This window comes from Myotis lucifugus, unplaced genomic scaffold (genome assembly GCF_000147115.1).
Source record: "Myotis lucifugus unplaced genomic scaffold, Myoluc2.0 scaffold_97, whole genome shotgun sequence".
Lineage (NCBI taxonomy): Eukaryota > Metazoa > Chordata > Mammalia > Chiroptera > Vespertilionidae > Myotis > Myotis lucifugus.
In genome coordinates, this window is record NW_005871145.1 from 3,876,018 (window position 1) to 3,888,198 (window position 12,181).

A 12,181-nucleotide genomic window follows, 5' to 3' on the forward strand; every position below is an offset into this window, starting at 1 on the left:
GCTGATACAAATACGTAAAAATAAAAACTTTCTATGGCAAAAGACACAATGAGAAAAAAATAATTGCAACATAGATGTCAAGGCTAATGGTCTTAATATATAAATGACTTTTACTAACCAATAGGAAAATAAGAGAATACTTTAATAAAATAAAACAGGCAAAGAACATAAACAGATAATTCATAAATGAAATTCAACTGACAAGTAAAGGTATAAAAACATGCTCAATCTTACCAATAATGAAAGACTTACAGATTGAAACCACAATAAAATATTATTTTTTAGCCATCATACTGGCAAGGATAAGAAAGAGTGATAATGGCCAATGCTGGGGGTGGTGTGCAGAATCATCTTATCTCATACATGCTGGTGAAATGTAAATTGGTACAATTTTCTACAGAACTACTTAATATGAATCAAATTTTAAAAGATGTATCCTGTATTTCTCAGCAATTTTCCTTTTAGGAATTCTTTCTAAGGGAATAATCAGACATGATAAAAATGTGTACACAATGATGTTTAGTGTAGTATTCCTTATAATAGTAAAAAAATTGGAAATAACTCAAATGTTTCCAACAATAGGTAATTAGTTAAATTATGAACATTTATTCAATAGATGGAATTCTATGTAGCCATTAAGAAGGATGATGCATTATATGTATTGACATGGAAAGATACTCATGATCTAGTGATAAGTAGGAAAAACAGATTACAAAACACTATGTGCTATGACTCCGTTTATGTAAACGTTATATATATATATATTATATATATATATATAAACTTGAAGGGTTTCTTTTTTAATAATAGTGATTATCTTCAGGAAGTGGGATTGAGAGGGAACCTTTATTTCTCTGTTTTGGTTGAATATTTTATATATCAAAATAACAAAGCTGATTCCAGTTTCAGAAATAAAATGTTTCCAGAATAATATACAATGATGTAAAAAGAAAGATATATATTGCTAAGTTTAAAAATATGATACGAGTCAATGTTATAGTAGGGTATTTTAAAAATGGGGTTAATTTTATTGAAAATTACCTGGAAAGTTGTACACCAAGATGTTAACAGCAGTTATCGCTTGGATTAGGGTGGGGGCTTGTGGGGGTGGGGTTTGGCGGGCATTTGAATGATTTTTATTTTATGGTCATACTTCCCTGCTTAAACATATTTTTAAAAAGATAATTCATGTTGCTTTTATGGAAAAATGTTATTCTTAAAAAACAAAAGAAAGAGGAAAAGAAGGAGGGAGGGAAGGAAGGAAGGAAGGACAGCTAGGATCCAAGAAGTGTGTTGATTTGATGCCATTAAATACAAACCCTGACATTATTTAGTTATTTATTTTTGCCTTTTGGGCCACAAAGGATTTTGACTCAAAAGAAAATATATGATAAAATAGTAAATTACAAATAAAGAAAAAAATCAGAACATAAAGAAAAACTAGAAAGACAAGACTGGAGAAAGCAGGGTCTTATGAAAATTGAGCTCCAAGGTGAGCCCCACCCTCCTCCCGAGATTCCACATCCCTGTGGGGTCCTCTGCCTGCCCAGCTGGAGACTGGCAGCATCTGGGCATCTGCTCAGGGTGAACCCACGAAGTTGACAGTATAGTAGATACATTGTGGGGTGTCTGTCTGTCCAGCATAACAAGCCCTTTTTCTTCTTGCAATATCACGGCAAACTGAGCCAGGTGAACCTCTGGCCCACGCAGAGCAGGGCGGAGTCTGTCTCCTAGACGTTGGGAGCTGGGCCTGAGAGCTGCTGCGGTCTGGCTGGCCACCCTGGGGGTCTGGTGGGGGGCGGGGGAAGGGGTGGTTTACACAGAGCGGAGCGCACCTCCTAGCTGGGGCCTTAGAGCCCGCTAGTATTTCGTGAGGTTCCTGGTGCATTAAGAAACAAGGTTACAAAAAGGATGGTGTATATTTAATGTTTATATTGAACAAATTAATGCTTTTAACACAAAAATATAGTGCCACAAAAATGTTCTGTTCACAGGATAATTACAGGATTTATTAAAAATATTAATTCACGGTGCACTACAGGCGGTGTGGTCCAGAGCCAAAAGGGCCTGTGCCAACCTCCTGCTCCTCCCCCCCACCCCCCACCCCCAAGGCTGTGAACTCGGGTTGAGCCCAAGGAGGAGGAAACTAGTGCAGCTGGCAGCAGGCAGACATGGGCAGTCACTGATCCTCCTTCCCACCCCTTCCAGGGCATGGGGCCAGGTCCTCCCAGCCCCCTGAGACACCCCGATATCCTCCCAGCGAAGTCCCTTGTTCACGAACTCCGCCTGACGTGGACTCTACCACTGGCAACCAAAAGAACTTCGCCAGAAAGAACTTGCCGACATCCCAGATTCTGATTTTTCATGGGAGGTGTGTTTTTTCACTTGCGACGAATTCCTCTCTGAGAGAGAAAGGGAATTTTCAGCTCCCATGGCCCCAGTCTCCTGTGAGTTCATGCGTACTCTCCCAAGGTGGAGGAGGACTGTTTAAAAGATGCTGAGTGGCAGGAGAAGAATGTCACCTCAACATCCCTCCGCCAAGCCCGGAGAGGTTTGGCTGAGTCTCAAGGACGCAGGTTCAGACAAGGGCAGGCCTGGCTGCCTCACTGCGAGCCAGAGTCAGTTTGCTGGCGCTGGAGAATGTTGGGGAGCCTTGGGGTCTTACTTCAAGGCCTCTCCTAGAGTGGGTTGGTCCTAAAACTGGCTTCTGAGATGGGGGGATGAAGGTGAGGGGAGTATCTGCCCTCTAAGGGGTTGCCTGGCTGGCTGTGCTCCGGGGAGGTACAGAACAGCAGTAGCTGGTTACATTAGTCATCTTATTTCTCTGATGCCCATGGTGCCTAGCAGCGAGCCTTAAAGCAAGCGGACACACAGTGCTGTTTGTGGTCCCCAGTGCTGTGGGCAACACGAAGCCTTCATCCTTTCTCTGCTCAAGCAGCCTCAGGAGAATGTTCTGGGTCTCTCTTCCTCCCCTCCCATTGCCAACCAGACCCACAAATATTTCCTGAGCACTTACTTTGTGCTAGGTTCCCTCTAGGTGCTGGGAATCCGAGGGTGATAAACGACAACTATGGCCCTTTCTTTCTTGGAACTTACATCTTTCCATACCACCTTTCACCGAGAGAGTGAGAGAGAGAGAGAGAGAGAGAGAGAGAGAGAGAGAGAGATTCATTAGTAAAACCCCCAGCTTTGTGGTAGTCTCCGAGAACAAGGGGTCCATTTTTGTCATTCCTTGTTCAAAATTCCCATGTCCCCCACTCAATGCACACACACACATACATATGTTACTCTCACAGTTTACATTCATAACATGTACAGCTGGAGAGCAGCGAAGTCTGCCTTCCACATTATACAGAACGGATTGGCAGCTGGGACTGAAGGCGATAGAAATAAGCTATTGATCAAGGGTTATAAAAGTACTGCCACTGGGATCCTGTGATGCTTGCAAGCTGAGGGCAGCAGTAAAGTGCTACACAAATGCAATAACATTTATAACCCGGGGGCAAGTGCTTTTTACATGAAAATAAAAAGCTGATCCTCTCTTCAATTCTTTCCCCCCTCCATGGGCTGGGCTGGCCTTTGACAAGTGCAATGACAGGAGCCTAGGCAGAGTCACTTTGGATGGGCTGACCTCTTATTCTCTGTGTATGTGGCAGAGTCTCTTTTCTCCATGCCTGTACCTTCTGGTGGTCTGTGGAGTAACCTGCACTTTTTAAGCTTCTCTGATTGGAGGGAAGGAGGAGCGGTGTCCTGCATCCTGAGAGGCCCAATAATGCCTTGGTCCCGTGGGTCTTGCTTGGTTTGCTTTGTGGATGTTGCCTAGTCCTGTTGGGAGCTGAACTTTTCACTTGAATGGAAGCTGGAAATCACTCTTTAGAGCTTCATTCTGTGACATTTGTAAAAAGGGGAAGTCCTACTTTAGGGAGAAATAAATGGAGATGAGAGATGGCTCTGGAGGTACCACAAACTAGTAAATGCTAAATGATGGCTGGACCTGAGGAATCCAACTTTTTCTTCCAAAACTCACCAGATCTGTGCTTCCTAACCTGTGATCCAAGAACACCAGTCCTGTAAGATTCCCATAAAAATGGGGCTATATAATCAAATAAATTGGGAAAATGCTTCCTCTTGGAGAATCCTATTGCATCTTTGTAATTTAAAGACTCTAAGACAGTGGTTCTCAACATTCCTAATGCCGCGACCCTTTAATACAGTTCCTCATGTTGTGGTGACCCCCAATTTCATTGTTACACATTGAACATAATTAAAGCATAGTGATTAATCACAAAAACAATATGTAATTATATATGTGTTTTCCGATGGTCTTAGGCGACCCCTGTGAAAGGGTCGTTTGACCCCCAAAGGGGTCGCGACCCACAGGTTGAGAACCGCTGCTCTAAGAAGTCCTGCAGTAAATAAGCAGTTTAACTTTGCTTAACAGCCTCTCTCAGATTTACTTGACTAATTGTCCCCTCACTTAAAATTGCTTTAATCTTTTTTTTCTTTTTATTACATAATGCTTATTAATAACACACTTTGGGAAATGCTGCCAAAGTACTTATGAAAGGATTTATATTTTGCCTGCCACGTATTGCATGCCTACTATGTGCAAGACACTTTACATGGATTATTTTTAACCACTGAAACAACACTGTATGATTATCCCTATTTCACAGATGAGAAAAATGAGGTTAAGAGTGGATAAATAACCTGTCCAAGGCCCCTCAGCTAAGGAGTAACTTAGCCAAGATTCTCACCCAGGCCAATCTGACTCCAAATCCCACATCTTCCATCATATCATGTGTCTTCCTACCTGTGACAGAGACTTGCTTCTCTTTTTTGCCAAAGGAGAAGGTTAGTTGCTCTTCCTTAGAGACCCCTGTCTCAGGATCCATCCATTCTTCTGAAAGCCTTGCCTGAGTCATTCCTTTGGCTCATGGAATTCTCATTAGAAAACAGAACCAGAATCTGAATAGCCGTGGGCAGGAATCCCAGGTTTGCCATTTACTATTTATGTGATTTTAGGTAATTTACTTAACACCTCTGCTCAGTTTTCTTATCTATTTTAAGTCTGTACAAAACATCTGACCCAGAATGCTTAGTACATGGCAACTGTTCTTTTTACTGTTAATTATTAACAATAAGTCTTCATGGGAGAAAAACTCATTAGGAAAATTTTAGAGATCCCTGTTTTAAATCCCCCAATTATCCTGGTGTGCTAAGATACAACTATTTTTATGTTAAAGATGAAAAAACCCTGAAACCTGTTAAACCAATGACTTTTTAAAGTGTGCCGCCAGTGAGTAGCAGAACTGGAATCTGGATTCCCAGTTCACAGAAATTTAAGACACCCCAATGTGTCAAACCACTAAGTGCACCTGAAAAGGCAGAAAATTTCAGATTTAAAGCTCTGGGAGCTATTGGTCAGTGGAAATCCAATCAGCAATGAGGATAAATTTTCTCTGAAATTGTAAATTTGGTAAATAAAAAAATGAGAAACTTTAATTTGATCTAAAATTTGGTTGGAAGGATAGCCCGCTTGTATTACCTGCTATTCTATTTCTGTTTGTTTGTTTGCTTGCCTTTTCTGGTTATTCACAATGACTCAGACAAAGCATTTTCCCTTAAAACAACATTTGTATAAATTGACTCAAGTTCCAATAACAGATGAGCATAAGCTCGCTGCGTTAATGTTGTCAGGCTCTCAGTTGATTTTGTGCTGTGATCTTTTTGGTTTTGCCTCGACTGCTGAGGCGAAGACACTCCCAGATGAAATGAGCTGTCTTTAGGCACAGTTAGTCACAAAGCTTAGGTCCCAGCATTTCAGCTTGGAATGGGTCTGTTCCCATCAGCCCACTGACGTTTATCAAAGGAAATGTAATATTCATCCAGATTGAATTGGAATGAGTTTTTCTTTTCTATTAAACGAACAGCGACAACACAATGTACTTGGAAAAATAATAAGTTTGTGCTTATGCTAATTGAGGAAGTAGTATTAAAATAAAGTGTTTGTGGCTCAGAGACTCGTAACCCCTGCACCTCTGGGGAGTCAGCAGTCCCCAAGTGGCTACTGGAAAATGCTTCATGTTTTTAAATTCTTGTTCTCAGTGTTAGGAGAACATACTGTTTCTCCATACCACCAATGCAATTCTTAGCACAAAGTCCCTAACCCACTACTACCCCTGGTTTTAATAACCAATCCAGGTGCTGGGATGGTAGATTGGTGTTATTTTAATTTAAAATTAAAATTTAACTAATTCCTCTTTCTTTCACTGACAGCACCAGTTTTTAGTACACTCATTCATTTGCAACTTCTCTTATTAGTTCTCTACAGGAGAGGGAAATGAGATGTATGGTGTGCCCATTTTATGGATGGGAACAACATGGACTGTACCCAAAAGCTGTTAACAACCTTTCTTTCATCTCATTAACTAGAGTTTGGAAGAGATTTGGCTTATTTATGTACTGAAGTGTAAAACACAAATGATCAATCTCATTCATTGTGATGGCTTTCATCAAAGAGGACTATAGCTACAGAAATAGTGCTTTGAGTCTAAAGTTTTTGAGCTTGAGAACCTTTGAAACTATTATTTTGATAGTTCTCCTAATGTTGCCACCTATGGGAAAATAATATCCCATTTTAGAGGGGAAGAAAATGAAGCTAAAGAGAAATACTGGCCCGACGGGCGTAAAGGAGGGTATACAATCTAAGCCTTCTGCCAGTCCACTCCTGTCTTGGAGGTGTGGTTCTCCATGTGTTCTAGCTTGGCTGCACATGGCTGATTACTCTAACACTAATGGGTGTCAGGTTCATCCAGAGAGCGTGACCTCACTACGTAAATTATTCAGCACTGAGGTTGATGTGACTATTTATAGGTCATAAGTCAGTTATAAACTCAGAAATATGAGAACAGGTCCTTAAATAGAGAAGCAATTGTTACCCACCCAGGGCTTATTTTAAATGTATAGGGTTGGAGTCAGGCAGATTTCATATCTGATACCCTTTATATTGGGCTTTGGGATTACTGGGTAGGATAGATAGGTGCACTGATTATAGCAAGGGATGAGGGGTAAATCCAGGTATGACAAAATGGGTTTCTCTCTTGAGCAAACTCCAAACAGTTGGTAATGTCTGCCTGAGGCACTGTGCTGAGAAGGATTCTGAGGCCAAGTTCAGGCTCTCAGAAACCCACAGGCCACATATTTACCATCCCTGGCTTGGTTATTTCATACTCTTCATCCATCAGTGACAGATGTTTCTTGAAAGTGAGAACACTGGGTCACAGTTATTCACCAAAATTACCTTGCTGAATCTTATACACTGATGCATCTCCTACAACCAATCAAGGGAAAAGAAACCAAATTGCCTCCTTTCAAAGACCCTTAGAGCAATGATAGGTCATTTACAAGATTGGGATAATGAAGCCGTGACAAATCTGATTGCTGGCTGGATTTGGGGTAACCTCAGTTGTCATCATCCAGAGGGAGAGATTTCTCTGCCATGCCTGTGTTCTGAGACTCAGCCTCCCTCCATTCTTTTCTTTCTTAGTAGTTATCTCTTTCTCTTATTCAGGATCCAAGTTGATTCAAGTGCAGAATTACATCTTGTTTCAATATGAAGGAATGCTAGGCCTTAAGATCTACTGTTGAGGTCATTCTTAAGTTATAAGATGCTCTAGTCCCTTGGTCTTGAATATAGTCTTAAACGAAGCCCCTTTCAAGGCTCTGATTCCTGGGATTATGTTTCTAGTAGCTGCTGTTTCTTTCTTTTCTCTCTCTCTAGGCCCACACCAAACAATCACTCCTAGACCTCACTCTGGTCTTTGAAAAATCAGGTCATGTCCTGTTTGGATGCTGGGTACACCCTGTGGCTTTCTGTTCAGAACTGCACTGTCTTTACAGCTTCTTGGTTCATCACCCTGCCTGCCACCTCCAGGTACCCTGGTTTCTCTCAGGCTTCATTCTCTAGACTTTACCACAGATCGACCCTCCCTGCTGGTCCTCGGGCTCAGTGACGGCGGCCCTTAGCTATTCTGATCCAGCTCTCCTTCTGTGCAGAATTTCCCCTATTTTTAAAAAAGAATTCTTGAGATCTCTGTAACTTCCTTCTTATGGTCCCTTAGGACACTGTCCTAAATGGGTAATAACTTATATTATTGAGAACTTATGTGCCAGAACTAATCCAAACCTTTGCAAGTGTTATTTCATTTAATCCTAAAAACAATTCCATTATTATCCCCATTTAACAGATGAGAAGACTGAGGCCCTTTAAGTTAATTTTCTAGCATCTACATATCAAGTAATAGAAGGTGATATGACATTTGGCCATTTATCATTTTGCAATTATTTTCATTTGAGAATTCAAAATCACATTTGCCCAGCACAGTCATTTGCTATCTTTTCTGGAAATCTCCACTGCTTTAATTCATTATAACTTTTTGTTACCTTTCTAATGATAAAAAACATGTTTAATACAGAGTTCTCAACTTTAAAAACACTTAATAATTACATAGGTGTGTTTGCTTTGTGAAAATTTAATGAAATGCACAACTTGTGATTTGTGCACTTCTCCATATGAAAGTTATACTTTAATTAAAAAGTTTATGTAAAAGATACCCCTAGATCCCCTTATTTATATTTTAACTTAGAAAACACCTCCTGGCACCTCATTTTAGGGCTGCAATGCCATTTGCCAATGCTCTTGGGGAAGGTGAATATTGCAACAGCACCTGGTCAGATTTAAATGTTCAGAACAGGACATACATTGTGCTAGCTGGGCATGCTGCCTGACCCCATGTGTTTTATGTGATACAGAGGTTGTAAAAAACTTATTAGAACATTATTTCAATAAGGGGAGGAGAACCTTATGTTGTTGCAACAAACCTGTGGCCTGATTTAACTCGGAAGATAGAAGGTTGCACACTGTTGAATGCTGCTTTCACTTGGTTGGAATTTGGGATGTTACATTGTATCACAGGGTTTCACTCATATAGGTGCATCAACTTGTTCTTCAGATTTCCAGGTTTCCATGCTCATAGAAAAGAAATAATGATAAAATTATATGCATTTGTACAATGTGATACAATTTACCAAAGACCAAAATAATATCTATACAGCATGTATGACATATATTATGTCATTTAATTCCACAACAACACTATGAAGGCATATGATTATTTCTGCATTTTGCACATAAGGAAACTGTGGCTTACAACAGTGCATCATTTGCCCAAAGTCAACCCAAGACTGTCTGAATCCAAAGTTCCTGACTCCTCAAGAACAAGCCCTGGCACTTCTCACTAACAGCTTGGACCCTCACAACAATGCAGTGGTTAAACATTGTTGTTTTCCCCATTTTGGACAAGGAAATAGGCGCAGAGAGATAAAGTGATTAGATAGACATTTGCAGAGCTCAGACCCCAGCTCAGGTTCTCAGACTCCAAATCTGGGAATACCTTCCACTAGATAATGTCACTGCTCAGGCCCACAATACAATTTATTTATGTTGATAATAGATAAACTAAAGGTGCAAATACAAGATGATAAAATTCTTTTAACATCCCCATTCTCGGAGGCTCTCCCTGTGATTCTTTTAGCAGCTCAGCAGCTTTAAGGCAGACATGTCTAGAGCTTTAATTGTGACCGTTTTAGATTTTCACAATAGGTTCAGCCTAGGCCCCCTGATCTACATCAATTACTTCTGGAAAAGGAATTGGGATTTGCTCCTGTGAAGGGCAGAGTCACACACTGACAAATGCACACTTAAATCTGTCTATGGTGTTTGGGCTAGTTCAATGGTACCACCACCCCGACACACACACACACACACACACACACACACACACACACAAGAAATGGGACATTTGGCAGTGTCTGGAGGTATTTTGGGCTGTCACAACTGTTGGGGAGGTGCTCTTGGCATCTAGTGGGTACAGGACGGGAATGCTGCTAAATATTCCACAATGCCCCCACAACAAAAAAGTATCTGGCCCCAAATGTCAGTAGTGCCAAGGTTGAGAAACCCTGGTCTAGTTAATTCTGTTACACACACACACACACACACACACACACACACACCTACCTGAAGTTGCTTAGGATTAAATTGACCTTGGAGATTATGGCAAAGTAATGCAATTGAAGGTATTCTCCAGAGAGTCTACTGCTTATCTGCCAATATTTATTTATTTACAAGTTACCTGACCCGTTTCCAATTATGATTTTGACTTACCATAAATGTACACACAGGGCAGTTAATGTGAAGATTTTTTAAAGATCAGAAACCACTGAGACAGTAGAGAGAAAGAACATACACTCAACTTCTGCTAGTCACTGGGGATTTTCTGTCATAATTCTTTAAAAATCACATTGATATGACTCCTCTACTTTTTAAAGCACTTTGTTGTTACAACCAGGTTTTCATTTACTCCAGCCCAATAAGAATTAGAAAAGAAGAGTTGATGAACTCTAATAGTTACCTCCCTGCCTCCGTAAAGAAGTGGGACCCTCAGGTTTCCAGACAGACTTCAAATCTTCTTTAGGTTGACCTTTTAAGAGATAATGGGATTACTTTTCAGCCTGGAGTAGAAAAAAGGACAGTGGTTGAGTGAAGCACGGACAGGGGAGCTGCATGAGAAAGCTGTTCAATTAGTTTGTGAGGGGAGGGGTCATTACTTTGAAATACTGTCAAGTTCCAGAACATCCGAGATAGACATATACAAATACAAGTATAAAAATGCCATGTATCCATGGCTATGGTGTATACTATGCTACTACAAAAGTGTAAAATAAGAAAATCTAGAAGAAACTTCTTCATTCTCCATTATAATACATAATGCCTCTATTAATACTGTAAATAGTATAATGTCTCCATTATATTTTCCCCTATATTTACAATGTCTCTGCATTAGACTGATAGTCCTTATAGAGAGCTAGCTGTTATATCATTTTAAATGACATTTTACATCATCCAATAGAATCCCAATATAAATTATATATTTTCTATCAAACAAAAGTTCCTAGCTCCTGATATATATATATATATATATATATATATAAAATCAATAAGGTAAATGTAAAAGATAGAAACCATGAAAATACAGGAAGAAAATTGTAGGTGTTTTGTACTCTTAGACACTGGATGACCTCTGAAGCATGGAATGGAAGGCAGGAATATATAGGAAAACACTAACAGATTTGACGATTTTTATAAATATTTAAAACTGCACTTCAGTGTTTAATAACATTCAAAATTGGATTTTTAACTTTGCTCAACACGGTTTTATGGATGGTAAATGGTTTTGGAGGGTAATTAGGTGGTAGGAGAGCAAATTCTATTGAGCACCTGCTATTGTCATTCATGTCTAAAAGTTGAATGATTCGCCTCAAAGAAACTTCTGATTGTAAATTTGCAATTTTCAGCTTTTTTTCTGGGATTTTCACTAACTTATACTAATTGTTACATTTTTTCTTTAGCATTTATGCCATTTAGCCCTTTCAAAAATTCCACCAGGTATTATCTTTCTGTATGAGAAACACCGGGGTTCAGAAGGCCTAAGTGTGTGTCTATTTAGGCATGCCTAGAGCTGAGAAAGACCCACCAAAATATATCTTAATACCAACCCCACAAACTTGAATCACCCCGAAACTCTTTGGACCCCATATGCCACACCTGCACTGACAAGATATTGGAACTCCACATGTTCACCTCCTCCAGAGTTACGTTAACTCAGAGAATGAACTTGAGGTCACAGAGAAAGATATATTGTGCAGTCCCATGTGCCAGGCACTGTGCTAAGCACTTTTCATGAATTATTTCATTCAATCTTCTCAACAGCATTACCAAGTAGGTATTAATAGCTGCATTTTACAAAATAGGGAGACTGAGAGGTTAAGTATCTTGCCCAAGGTGCCTTAGTTGAAAAGGTGTGATGATACTTCCTACGTGTTGGAACCCAGGTCTGCTTGGTTCCGTTGTTCACCATCCTAGAGTGAGGAAGAGTATGTCAATAGAAACTTGGTCTATCAATGACTCACAAGCTAGAGTATTCTTTTCCATAGAGTTTGATAGGTATAGGAGTGTTAGACAATTATTCGGTTAAATATTTTAATTAAGTGTAAATATCTAAAACATGATTTTGCATGACACTGACTTTTGAGTGCTATACAAACATCTTAGGAACCA

At 39.9% G+C, this 12,181-nt stretch overlaps 1 long non-coding RNA gene across 5 annotated transcripts; it reads right to left on the reverse strand.

The window, feature by feature from the left end:
- Positions 1-987: 987 nt before the first annotated feature.
- LOC102433162 lies at positions 988-10,832 on the reverse strand. 5 transcript variants are annotated; one of them, XR_002830072.1, is made up of 4 exons: positions 10,476-10,832; positions 8,884-9,031; positions 3,017-3,111; positions 988-1,788 (listed from the first exon to the last, which is right to left on the reverse strand). It is a non-coding gene; the product is annotated as an uncharacterized LOC102433162 (long non-coding RNA). The 5 variants fall into 5 exon arrangements; XR_001348896.2 differs by having other exon boundaries at positions 988-1,879; XR_002830071.1 differs by lacking the exon at positions 988-1,788 and adding an exon at positions 1,891-2,402.
- Between the last annotated feature and the right edge of the window lie 1,349 nt (positions 10,833-12,181).